This window comes from Rhagoletis zephyria, unplaced genomic scaffold, assembly GCF_001687245.7.
Source record: "Rhagoletis zephyria isolate East Lansing unplaced genomic scaffold, Rhagoletis_zephyria_1.1 Rzeph_scaffold_06903, whole genome shotgun sequence".
NCBI classification, from domain to species: Eukaryota; Metazoa; Arthropoda; class Insecta; order Diptera; family Tephritidae; genus Rhagoletis; species Rhagoletis zephyria.
The window spans coordinates 18,130-31,699 of NW_016163986.1; the positions used below are offsets into that span (position 1 = coordinate 18,130).

Below are 13,570 nucleotides of genomic sequence, written 5' to 3' on the forward strand. Positions count from 1 at the left end.
TAAATTGCTATCACCATTTTTATTCTGCTTTTTCTTTGTTTATGTTTTAATGCTTTGCCAGTACTTAATTGATGTTTTCGTTGAAAATTCGTAATGGAGGGATATAAGGTTGGTGTTGGTATTGATGTAGCATAGTCGCGTATGTATGTATCGTAATGTATTATCCTATAAAAATTTACGAAATCCTTCAAAGTATGATTGGGCGGGGTGACTGGAGCGAACAGTGAATTTTTACACGGATGGACTGAAACTTGGAGGCAGGGTTGGTTGGAGGGTCTTCTCAACATATTAGTGTCTTCTGGACTATTTTAGTGTTTTTCAAGAAGTAGTGGTTGCCATAAAGAACCAGTGGACTTACTGCTAAAGGGTGTGACGTCAATTAGGCAGGTAAGCATAAAGATGCTTTGATAACCAAACATCTATGTATGTAAGCATGTATGAAACTGGCCAGGGAGCGTCTCACCTCCTCCCCATTGCGTCGGATAAGGCTTTGTTCAGTCTGACCGTATAAGGTACAATACCATGCAAGTTGAAATATGTGAAAGCTGCTCCTAAAAACCTGACCAAATTGCAGAATTTTCGAAGAAACTCCCTTTTCCCAAAATTAGGAACAAAAAGGGTTGGGATATTGTATAAAAAAATACGACTGCGAATCAAAGGGTTGCAGCTTGGATAAGTTTATTTTAATTGTACATACATACTTCCCTTATCGGATCACGATGCTTTGAAACTGTGCTCTCCAGGGCCGGCTTTAGGGCGGGGCGAGAGGTCTCGATTAATTTTTTTATTGCAAACAATTTTCGAATGTGAATTTTCTTCATCGATGGGTGGCGATTGACGAATATTCTACTCGAAACTCTTGAAAACAACAACATAAATATCAGTTATTTAAAAAAAACAAAGGAGATCAAGCCGGGGACCTCGAACTAAACCCTTTAAACAATTATGCACAACTCGTTGGGAAAATAGACCAGACAGACAAAGGACATGGTTAAAGTTATTAAATATCAGGCGAAACATATTTAGGAAGCTCCAATGGATATTTTTCCCCCATCTGATTTGAAACTCATCTCCCTGGCTGTTTGGTATGACACCCATACCCAGTGGCGGATTTATCGTACAGGCAACATAGGCTGAAGCCTAGGGCGGCAGAATTAAGGGGCGGCAAAATTTAAGACAGCTAAATTAAAAGAAAAAAATTTATTTGGATTCAGCTGCACTTGAAATTGTGTTTGTGTCTGTAAAATATTATTAATGATTCATCTCATTCAATACAATTCAAAATTAGAATTACGCTGCGAATTTTTCCTTAGTATAGCAGTCGTTGAAATTTCCATTTAACTTTCATTCACGCGGCTTAGAAACCTGACGGCGCGCCTGCGCGTGACGCAAAGAAACAGCCGACACGCTGCCCCGAGAACGAGAATCATCTAAAATTTTGTTAATTCCGTTATGTATTTCATTATTAACGAACTATATTGTGATAAAGCACTGACATTAACAATCATATTTGATATATATATATATTTTTTTTTTTTCGTGAAAAAAGGGCGGCAAGTTATGGATTGCCTAGGGGCGGCAAATATTTAAATCCGCCACTGCCCATACCCATAAGTAAATCAATGCAGAGCATTGATTCGATAGGAAATTGCGCTGCATTCAGTGTTACCACTTTGGCAAATTATTACCAAAATTGGTAGAAAAAATTTCGTTTGGTAAATTTTTTTCCATTTTGGTAGATTTTTGATAAAATATTTTATGCAGAAAACAAATGAAAGTTGAAAATTTCAGTTCTAGCTTTATTTTTCTTAGTTATCTTTATATTATCAGATTCTTTCCAAACGCTTTCAAGACGAGGTTTACTATTTACTTTATTACATTAGTTTTCGAACGGATTAATATTCACCTTTTTATGTATATCAACAAAAGGCGAACATACCTAGCTGGTTTCAAAATGCATTTAACTGAAATCGTGGTGGAAGAATTGAATTAGTAAAAAGAAAAATGGACAGGTATGTAATTAGAAAATGTGATTGTATATATGAAATATTTAGTTAATAAATACCGCAGATTTGTTGTACGAAAAGACGTCCCGACAGGTGCAAATACAGAGACGGACAGTGGCAGTGAGAGCAGGTTCACACATAGGCATTTTGTGTATTTTGCATGATTTACTAAAATTTTGTATTATTTTAAGCTCGAGCGACGAACGGACGGAGTGGCTGGCCACATTTTCTTGGCTTAGGAACAAAAATGGAGAGTGCTATTGTATCGCCTGCGATACTAATTTGGTAAGCCACTACAGTCACCTCAAAAATCACGCTTCTTTAAAAAAGCATTTGCGAAATGTTGCGAAGAAAAAAAATTAAATACAAATTAAACAATGTTTAAAAACGGATCAGGCCAGCTTTAAAAAGAAAGTTTACCATGCCGAACTAAATCTGACTATGTTTTGTATACAGCACAATTTATCTCTTTTATTAATGGACTTTTTGCCTCAATTGCTAAGTCAGTGCTGTCCGGATTCTAAAATAGCAGCGGCTCTTAAATGCTACAGAACAAAATCAAAGATGTTGACTGATGTCTTGGGAGCTAAGGCAAAAGAAAACATTGTGTCCGTTCTTCAAACAACAAAATTTTCTTGTATCATCGACGAAACGACGGACGTCAGCAGTAAAAAATCGCTAGTTATTAGGTTTGTTCGTCGAAAATCCAGCAAGAATTATCCAACACTCAAAATATCAGAGAGTAAGAAAAAATTCTCTCAAATTCTCTCTCATGTTGAGAAACTTGCAAATTTCTGCACGAACCCAAATTTGCAGGAATTTGCAAGTTTCGCTGCCAGCTGGCGTCCACGGTTGCATTTCAAACATAAAAAATTTTTATAGAATTTTTAAAATTCTTTCGGATGGCCAAAAACAGGATATACATGTATATTTCTTGTTGTTCTGACTTTCTTTAACATACATTTCAATTTCTTCATCGTACTAGCTGTCGGGTTTCTTAAATCGACTCTGGTTGCAATTGCATTCCGATTGCGAATACCATTTTTTTCAGCCGAATTAAGTTCAAATCATTGGAATTAACTAAATTAATTATATCAACAATTATTTACTTCCTTTTTTCATAAAAAAATCGCTCGTGTTTATAAATTTTTAAATTTAACGAACTAATTTATTCAAATTATTGTAGACAAAAATGCAACCATGCGCCACAACCACATGTTTTTCGTGTTTGCAAATTCTTGCTGGCAAAATTTTTTCCAGCAAGAATTTGCAACTTCTCTCCAAGAGAACTGTCACTTTGCTCTCACAATTTTTGAGTGTTGGATAATTTTTTGGTTTGCACGAACGCGATTTGGGCAAAAATCGTGATAATTCGTACAAATTCGTACAAATTTTTTGCTCGACGAACAAACCTATTGTTGTGAGATATTATGACAAGTTAGCTCATAAAGTACGAGACAGGTTTCTAAGTCTCATCGAAGTTTCTAAAACGGATGCCGATTCGTTGTATAATTACATCAATGATTTTTTTTCACAACTAACATCCCATTAAAGAATGTAATAGGGCTAGCAACTGACGGAGCTAATGTTATGGCAGGGGAACTGGGTGGCCTAAAGGCGAAATTAATGAAAGATGGGGATATGTTTTACATAAAATGCTCGTGTCATTCTTTGCATCTGTGTTCTGCCTATGCATGCAAAAAGCTACCAATTGAAATAGACAAATTATGTCGGAACATTTATACTTTCTTTGCGAATAGTGCCAAACGAATATACGATTTCAAAGAATTTCAAGAATATTGTCAGGTTGAGCCGCGCAAAATATTAGGCGTTTCAACCATGCGATGGCTTGCATTAGAAGGAGTGATTAACCGAATTATTGAGCAATGGGATGCCTTGCAATTATATTTTATTTCCAACGTAATTGAAGTGAATGGAATTAATGCGGCTAAATTGGCGAAAAAAATGGGGAATCCCTCTTTAAGGGTTTACTTCTTATTCTTTTCATATGTTCTTAAAATAATTAATGATTTAAACAAAGATTTCCAATCAGAAAAAATTCGTCTACCTTACCTTTATTCAAGAGTGAATATGACCATTAAACTTATTTTATCTGATTTTATGAAAAACAGTGTTGTAAAAAACTTAGATGTAGATGCAATTTTAACTGATTTTGAAAAACTAAATAACTATAACGACGAAAAAATTACGTTTGAAAACATAAGCAAGGCGCAGCAGGACATGTTTTTGAATATAGATCAAATCTTTATTGGTAATAATACAGAAACCTTTCTGAAAAAGTCCGGTCTTTGTCAATCCGAAGTGATTGAAGTTAAAGAATATATTTTAAAGTTTTATGTTGAGCTTATTGTTCAATGTAAAAAGCGATTTGATTTTTCCAGAAAAGATTTGCAATATCTGTCTATAATAACTCCAACTGAAGTTATTTCAAATGATGAACTTTCGTTGTTGCCTTTACTTTCAACATTTCCGTATTTGGTTGAAGGAAACTCGGAAGATGTTAATACAGAATGGAAAATGTTGAGGCTAAGCAACATCGGCCTTCAGCCTGATATGGATATTATAGATTTTTGGGAAAAAGTCTCATTGCAAAAAAATGGGTTGGGAGAACAATGTTTTAAAAATCTCACGAGTTTCGTATTTAATATTTTGTCACTACCACATAGTTCTGCTGCTGCAGAAAGGAAGTTTTCCGACTTAAACCTCATAAAAACTAGGATTAGAAACCAACCAAATATAAGTACTGTTGATACAATAATGCTATCAAAAGAATTGATTGCTGAAAAAATCGAACCACACTATGTGTGGTGTGCAAATGAAGCATTCAAGTAAATACATACATAAGTGCATACGTACATACTTTAGTTAAAGTTACCAAAGGCCCTTAATGATGAATTTGTTTTTAAGTGAATCAAACAATTTTTCAAGCTTTTATATTGAATGCTTTATCGCGGGTTTCTGGAAACAACGTTCACAATTGCATTTTCAAGATATAAACAAGCGGAATATTTTGAAAAAAAAGCATATTTCCAAAAATTGTATGTGCCTTGGGTAATGTGAATAATCACACATATGTAGGTACATGTATTTTTATACGTATTTCTTGTAAATTTTCAAAATGTTAATTTTACAGACACTTCCTTGTTTTTTACATACATGTATAAATTGTTAAGCTTTAAGTTTGTATTGATCGAAACCCGAATATCTGCATTCTTTATGAAACAAAACTTATATGATCTCAAACAGCGTAATTAAATAAAATGTTCCTTATTAGAAAACTGTAAGTTTTTTATTGAAATAACTAAAATGATATTGGTAGATTTTTTCCAGATATGGTAGATTTTTTTCAATTGGATGGTAAGTTTTATTTTTTTCCAGTGGCTACCCTGGCTGCATTTCTATTCGAGTACAGAAATACGGGTTTTGAATTTGCTACAAGATGCTTATCCCGCAAAAGACATATGTAGCTATTCGATCACTAAAGTCAAGATGAGTCTGCAATTTTCATTACAGAAGGTCAATTTAGAGCTGATTTTTTCGTTGTTCTAGTTGACACAGCCTTGCTGCTGTCAATGAAACATTTGAGCAGTTGAGAAATCATAAAAATTTACGAGGGGGCCACTTTTTTATTGTCAAAATGTCGGGAGTTGATCACAGCTCACACAAATGGAGATAATTTGGACATAAATGGATTGGAGCTTTATGAAGAGTTGAAACTAAGGCAAATTCATGCAAGGTTGTAGCGGCAGCCCAAAAACAAAAAAATACGCTAACAAATTATATGCGTATAAACAAGGCCGCATTTTGGGGGGTTTGGTGTTCTGATCCCTCCCGAAATGTAGCGTTTCTGATAAAAAGATGTTAATAAAAACTTTACTTTTTAGCCATTTGAAACTTGTACTTTATTCTACTATAATTGGATAGGCTACAAACTGCATACTCAGAATCGAATTAAAAACTCGAAATTTTTACGAAAATTCATTGATTTTTTTTTAATTCCACAAATTGTTAAGGCAGTGTCACTCTATTGGTACATTTGTACAGATTTGTGCATTTTTATATTGGGCTATGGCACAAAAAAAAGGGAAAATTTTTTTTAAGTCAAAAGCTTGGTACAATACAGCAATATTGTATTGAAAAATTTCAACAAATTATGTATTTGTCAATGTTATTGTGGCTTGTTAACATTTTTATTTTTAACCCCCCCCCCCCCCCCTGCCCCTACCTGGACACGCCCATGGCTTTCATAAAGATCGTAAATACTATTCAGTCATACCATTTCGTATTTCGCTTGATACGAAAAATGCTTTGTTATTGAAGTTATATACCTATCCATATACATTTTTCTATTTAGATTAACTGCTCTTCCTCTTTTCGAAGTTGGATTCGTCTTTAATAGACCTGCGATGGTATCTCCCTTAAAAAACTTATTATAAATTTTGGTTGGTATTATATACTAACCTACGAAAAAATAATTAAATAAAAAATTCCAACACGCCAATTTTCCGAGAATATTCGTTTTTAATTTTTTTCGATGATACAGCATATTACTATCGTTAACTTCGAATTTTCATAAGTCTTTCTGATTTACTTATGGCGCTTTCTTTTCTACAAGAAATGTTGCCTTTTCATGGCCCTCTCCTTAGTATTTGTAGTAAGAGGGCAATGAGAAGGTAACATTTTTCGATAGAAAAGCTTTTGGCTTTTCGTGAAAATTTTTAACAATTCTAAAATATGATCAATAAAAATAAATATCGATGTGCTAGAAAAAACAACGCTGTATTTTAAATTAACATACCCAGCTATTAAAAAATAACATATTTATTGGAAGAAGAAAAAAGCGTTGTAAAATAGAGTTAAATTTCTCAGGCCTGTGTAATGAAAGAGGAAATACTTAAAGTAGATTCCTGGGACTTGGAAGTTACCGATTTGAGTGTTTTGTATGATATTTCTCTATTCAAAGAGGAAATACTATTTAGAGGCTCTTCACGTAGACTTTTTTGGACTTGGATACTTAAGATATGAGGGTTTTGTTATAGTTATTATTCTTATAGTACAACATACAATTTACAATTAACTATAGATAAACAGTTCCAAGTTCCGCCCGTTGGAGCCCTTTGGACCTATAAGAGCTTAATAAACTATTTTATAGAGCAAAATGAAAGAGCTCTTCAAAAGAGCACAAGTAAACCATTATAATAGTCTTATACAAGTTTTTGAGTTAACCGTCTGCACACACTAGTATTTTCAAACCGTCGGAAGTCGGCTTTTTATGGACGGGAGAGAGAAGGGAGTCGAATTTTACATCTGCAACTTTAGACCGAGAAAATTGCGGTATTACATATGGGCATTCCCATGGTGGCGCACGTGACAGTCGTACGATTTCAATGTGTTACAAAAAAGGAATACCATTTGTTTTCTTTAACTTTTTTGGGCCATTGTATATTTAGCACGTAATTAGCTCTATATTTAACCGAAAAATTAAATCAATCGAACTGCTTGGTCCTGAAATATAAGCATTTAAAGAGAGGTTCGTTACGTGACAAAAAATGGAAGTTGATTTTTTCTTTTCTTGCAAAATCGCAAAACTCTGCGAATTGTGGATGGCTATTTTGATGAAACTTATTTTGATATGATTTGGAGCAATTCTAGTTGTTTTTAGAGTTTTTTGAATTAATGCAAATTGTTTCAATTCTCTTTTACAACCCCAAGTGTGAAACGTGACGTGACGTGGCGTCACGTGACATAAATTTCCATCGTTATATTTTTGTTAATATTGCTTTTAAATGAATTTTCAACGCAAATAAAACATGTATTTTATGTAGAATATACTTTATATTTTGACTTCAGCGCCAATTCAGGGTCAATTTATTAGAAATCTATGATTTATTATGTTTCAACCACATACGCCAAATTCGAACCAAATCGGACCATAAATACGGTTTTTCGAAATATCTCGACCTTGGCACCACCTAGGAAGACCATTTTATGCAAACATGATTCTACTTACATAGCCAGTATATATTTTAAAAAGCAGACAAATCGGCCCGTAAATACGTTAGATATAAAACTTTTATTTTTTTTGTCATGGTGGACCTTCCGGTGGAAACACCCATATGTATGTAGCTTGAAGCTAGTTTTGGCGCAAATGTCAATTATGAGGTTTTGCAGAAACACGTTACGCGTTTTTTTCTTTAAACGACGATATGTACATATGCTATGTATATATGTACTCGTCTCCAATTTTATATTTGTGTATTTCGTTTTCATATCTAATATATAAATTTTAAAACCAACGTCTGCAATCGATAAACCATCCTATCCCATACACACATACCGCTCTCAGCACTGCGCCCGCCATACCCCAATTAATAAATCCACATAAAATTAGAGATGCGCGGTTTTAGAAAGCACAGTAATATTCTCCATACAAAAAAAAATCGGTACTGTTTTTCCATAGGATTAATAAATATGTATATATGTACGTTAGGGAGCCTCATCTCAACAAATTTATAAAATTTATTGTATTTTAAGACTTCCGCCAGAAAAATATAAAGATTTACGTAAGCTGGACCGATTTGGAAATACCTCCAAAAATCTAGTTTCTTATAAACAAAATTATAACAGAATTTAAGCTTAAAAGTTCTGCATAAATATGTTTAAAAATTTTACCAACGGCATCAAAAAACATCATACGATTTTTTGAGATATTTGTAAATCTTAATATTTTTCCGAAGTATAATGGCAGAAGTCTTAAAATTTAATGAATTTTATAATTCTAGTGAAAAGGCGCAACTTTTTTGATGGGACACCTTTATGAACATACATACTATGTACATACATATGTAGTAAGTATAGTCATTTATGTGATTTTGTTGATGTTGATAAATGATTTTTTGCGTGACTTAAATTCCGACGGCAACTGATTGTGGCAAACAAATGTTCATAAATTTGAAACAACCACAAACTTGCGTTTCACATAAAAGTATTAGCAAAAAAAATAAAAACAAAATAAAAAAAATCCACAATATCACGCACAGCACCTATAGTTTGCGCAAACCAAAAAGCACAACACGGAATGATAAAAATGTACACAACAACAATGTTGGTTAACCAAAAATGGCATAATCAAAGCTGCTGCTGCAGTTCATTAGCCATATCGCTGGTATAAATTTTGCCATAAAAACAGGCAAAAAACAAAAAGTCGTGCAACAGTGCCACCATACCAGACGAATTCCAGCAGCAGCAGCTTCAAATACAATTGAATGCACCGACTGAAAGAAAAGGTGCATAAATAAATACATAGCCATACATATGTATATCTACATATGTACATACATATGTATGTATGTATATCCTATCTCCACATAATGTAGGCTTTTCTTCTCCAACCGCCATTAAAATATTCACTACACTAAATACATACATAGCAGCATCAGCATCGGCGTCACAAGTTTGCGCCATGGCTCGTTAAGTAAGTAGTTTGCTCAACGGCCAATTCCAAGTCGCGGCTTTTAATTAATAGTTTTAGCATTCTCAATAGATTCTTGCTACGCCGCAAGCAGCAGCATGTATGGTTATACACATAGTTATATACATACATCGATATATATACATATAGATACAGGCATCTACATATAGGCTTTGTTGAGGGGCCATTCACCATTTCAAATTGTGTTTAGTACTCGTAAATGACATTATCGCCATTTTGAGTGGCAGTTAGTTCTTCAATCTAGGCTCTTATGCATATGTATGTATGTACATTCTTGTGTGTACGTATCCAAGAGGAAAAGCATGCTAGTGGAATAGAGGGGAATATCAGTTTTCTGGACATATTTGAAAGTAAATTTTCTTCTTCTTAATTGGCGCTGTAACTGCCTAAGCGATTTCGACCGAGCCCAATAAAGCACGCCAATCGTTTCTCTTTTGTGTCGTTTAACAAAAAAATATACATGAGTGGTTCAGTCCGAGAACGGATAAAAGAAATTACACGAAAGGGAGTCGCCCTGTCTGAAACCTCGTTTGGAATCAAACGGCTCGATGATGTCCTTCAAAATTCTGATAGGTTTGGTGATATTTCTCAACGTAATTTTTGCACAGCCATATTAATTTCGCGGGTTATTTATTTTGTGTTGTCGACAGCGGTTTTGACATCGACAAATAGATGAAGGGTGTCGCTCCTTTTATCAGAGGTATTTTCACAGATTTATTAAGCCTGGTTGGTTGAACAAGTGCCTTGATCGCTACCTGGGTATCCGTGAAAATAGCAATGCTGGTCACGGCTAGCTTTGAGGATAAAATTATTTTGCACGCCTCTTTGATCACAAAGACCTCCGTCTTAAATACACTGGCCGAATTCGATAGTCGAATTCACTCTTCGATTTGGAGGTCAGCTGAAAAAATTCCAGCCTCTACGCCACAATCCATTTTTGAGCCGTCCGTAAAAATATATACTTCAAAGCGTTCAGTAAGAATAGGCGCTTTCCAATCCTTCCTTAGTGGACAAAGTTTTTCTTGAAGGGAAGCGAAGGACAGATGTAGGCAAATTTTTCGCTAATACTTGGGTCGTTGAGAGATAATATGATACGTTCATGCCCGGACGTTCGTCCCTTAACCTCAGGGCAATCTGTGAGGCACTTTCCTTAATAAAGAGATCAATCGGTGGAAAATAGTATGGAAAATAATAATCCCAATGCAAGCTGAGCTTTGTACCCTGCCTAGCATTGTGTGTACATAGTTCTTCGCTACGGCCTTCCATCCAACTAGCGAACCGTATGCAAAAATTTGGTCTTGTACAACCATACCATAAGATCAGGTCGTAGGCCCCACTACTTACCCAGAATTTTGTTGCAGAAATAAAGAGCCCCACAGCTATTTTTTTACTCGATGCTCTGTGTTAATTTTGAAGTTTAATTTCGGTGTGAAAATGACTCCCAAATACTTAGCGCAAGGAAGAAAGAGTATGCCCTTTAAGGGAAGGTAGGTCAAAATTAGAAATCTTTTTCCTTGAGGTGAATAATAGAAGTTCGGTAATCGAGGGATTAACGTTGAGCCCGCGGCTATCTGCCCAAGAACTCAATTCTCCTAGTGCTCTTTCAAGGATTTCGCTTATCACATGTATGCACAATACGGATACCATAATCACTACATCATCTGCATACGCGACAACTTTGACCCCTTTCCTGTTGAGTCCTAGAAGAAGTTTGTTTAGTACGCAAAGCCACAAATGCCTGATGACTTCGCTGTTGCCTAGCTTAGCGTTTACAATCTATGTACAAAGCATGGTAGAAATCCAGTTTACCAGGAAGATTTCAATCCCCTTATTTCGGAGTGACTGCTCTATTGCCTCTAGGCTAACGTTGTTGAACGCTCCTTCTACGTCCAGGAATTCCGCAGCGTACATACATTGTTTATTTTCCAGCAAAGACTCTACCTTGTGTACAACCTCATGTATCGCAGATTCTGTAGATAGAGATGGTAAGCATGCTGTGCAATAGACAATTCTCGGTTGCCTAATTTTGAACAAATGTGCATGTTCAGTGGGCGCTCGAGAGTTTTCAGTAGAAACGACGAGAGAATGATCGCTTGAGGGACTCAAGTGGGCCGAAACCCTTCCGACGCCTTAAGGGGGCTGGTCCCTTTATAAGTTGTTTTTGTTGTTGTTGCTGCTGTTTTTGTTGTTATCGTTTTCTGTTTTTTATAATTGTCCACACTTGTTCCCACGGGCTGCGGAGAAAGGGGTTCGTCCGCCCGGGCAGAGATCCGCGATGTCCAGGTAAGGCCTGCTTACATCCTGCAGCCTCCCAGAGGGCTCCGTTCGCGACTGGGCTATTTAGGGGCCCCCAGCCTAGCCGATCCTCGGCACGGTGCGCGTGACGCCGTGATCTAGCCCCTTCAGACCTCCAAGCCACGATCAAAAACAATTCCATATGACTAAGCTATTAAGGAGTTTAGCACATAGCACTGATTCCTGATCTTAGCTGAGCACCATTCTGACATCGCGCAGAATCCTCTGTAGTGCCCCTTTCCAGTCAGCACCCTCGTGGAGGGTTCAGCCGGAGGATTTTTGCTGACCTTTGCATTGCTGGACGACATTTTTGGTGCATTGGTGGTGTGCACATATTTTAGCTGCAACAAGATAGTGGCCCTCGGAGGGTACGTACGTCCAAAATACTGGAGGCGTGTCTTCCGTCTATCACAACATGTTCGATTTGATTTTTCGTTTTAGGTTTTGGGGACAGCCGTGTAACTTAATGGATATTTTAATGCTGCAACCTAGTGCAGCAGACTGTATTTTCCGACGGAGATACCAAAGATCCCTTCCTTGTTCACACTGGCATCGAAATCGCCAAGTATGATTTTTATACCGTGGCGGGGGAAGCGCTAATAAGTGCGTTCGAAACGCTCATAGAAGAGGTTTTCGGTGGCCTCTTCCTTCTTATCGAATGGGGCATGGGCGCAAATGAGCGAGATATTAATGAGTCTCGCATTCGTGTGCATTATGGCGAGAAGCATATTCACCGGGGTAAACGACTGTACACCGCGACGGAGTCTCACTCGCGCCACAAATCCGACACCGAATATGCGCTCCTTTACAAGGCAGCTGCAGTAGACAGCGCAAATTGAACTTATTAGCACGTTAAAATCATTAGCAAAAAAATTAATTAACAAATACAAAATACCCCAAAACATATGATGGATGACTCGTGAAGATCACCGCCTAAGATCAGCAAGTCAATTTATGGCGAATGAATAAGAGCGCAATAAATAATTTGGCTGAATATTTTCGTGCATTTGATAAGTAAGTGGCCATGAAATCATCCATAGAATCTGCGACATTGTAAAAGAATCTGCATAAAAAGAACATGAAAATGTTTAAGAATTTCTCAAGCAGCCGGACACCAACAACCGCCATTGTGGCATGCCTTTGTCATGACACTACGGCGAGTGACTTTGCTCTGCATGCCACAAGTATGTACATACATACGTATGTATGTATGTATGTATGTCCACATTCACTTATCCATAGAGCCCTTTTTCCCATCATTCAGTCACATTAGCGCGGACATGGTGCGAGGCGCCGTCTAAATTACCATCATCATCACCATCGCCATCGTAGATTGTTGGCCTGATGTGGTGCCGTTTCAGCGGCAATCGCCGGCCAACACCGCTCCTCCACCTCTCGATCTCTTTACCGCTTTGGTCGCTAGCTGCTGTCACCTTGCTCAGGGCGCCACATTTCTAACCCAGCCGCCGCGCCTCCTCTCCCAGCACTTCGACGAGCTGCGCTGAAAGTGCATCAGGAGGGATTCCTTTTTGCGACTGCGACTGCGACTGCTGCCATCCATTTTGTTCTTCGACTTAATTTAAAATACGAAATGTTGCTTTACTCGAAGTGGAGGGCAAATAAAAAATAAAAAATTTCTTCGATAAACGCCGCTGAAAAAGTCAAATCCCTTGTCGCTACGCATAGCCGCCAAGTTACTTACTGCTGCGACACCGTCAGCGCTTGAACTCTTTCTCTGAAGTGTCTGTCTGTTTCT

The 13,570-nt window shown here is 36.8% G+C and overlaps 1 long non-coding RNA gene and 1 pseudogene across 1 annotated transcript; both read left to right on the forward strand.

The window, feature by feature from the left end:
• Positions 1–1,911: 1,911 nt before the first annotated feature.
• LOC108373650 (uncharacterized) lies at positions 1,912–2,216 on the forward strand. Its single transcript, XR_001848984.1, has 3 exons — positions 1,912–2,012; positions 2,071–2,136; positions 2,198–2,216. It is a non-coding gene; the product is annotated as an uncharacterized LOC108373650 (long non-coding RNA).
• LOC108373649 (zinc finger MYM-type protein 6-like) lies at positions 2,217–12,653 on the forward strand (annotated as a pseudogene).
• Positions 12,654–13,570: the final 917 nt, after the last annotated feature.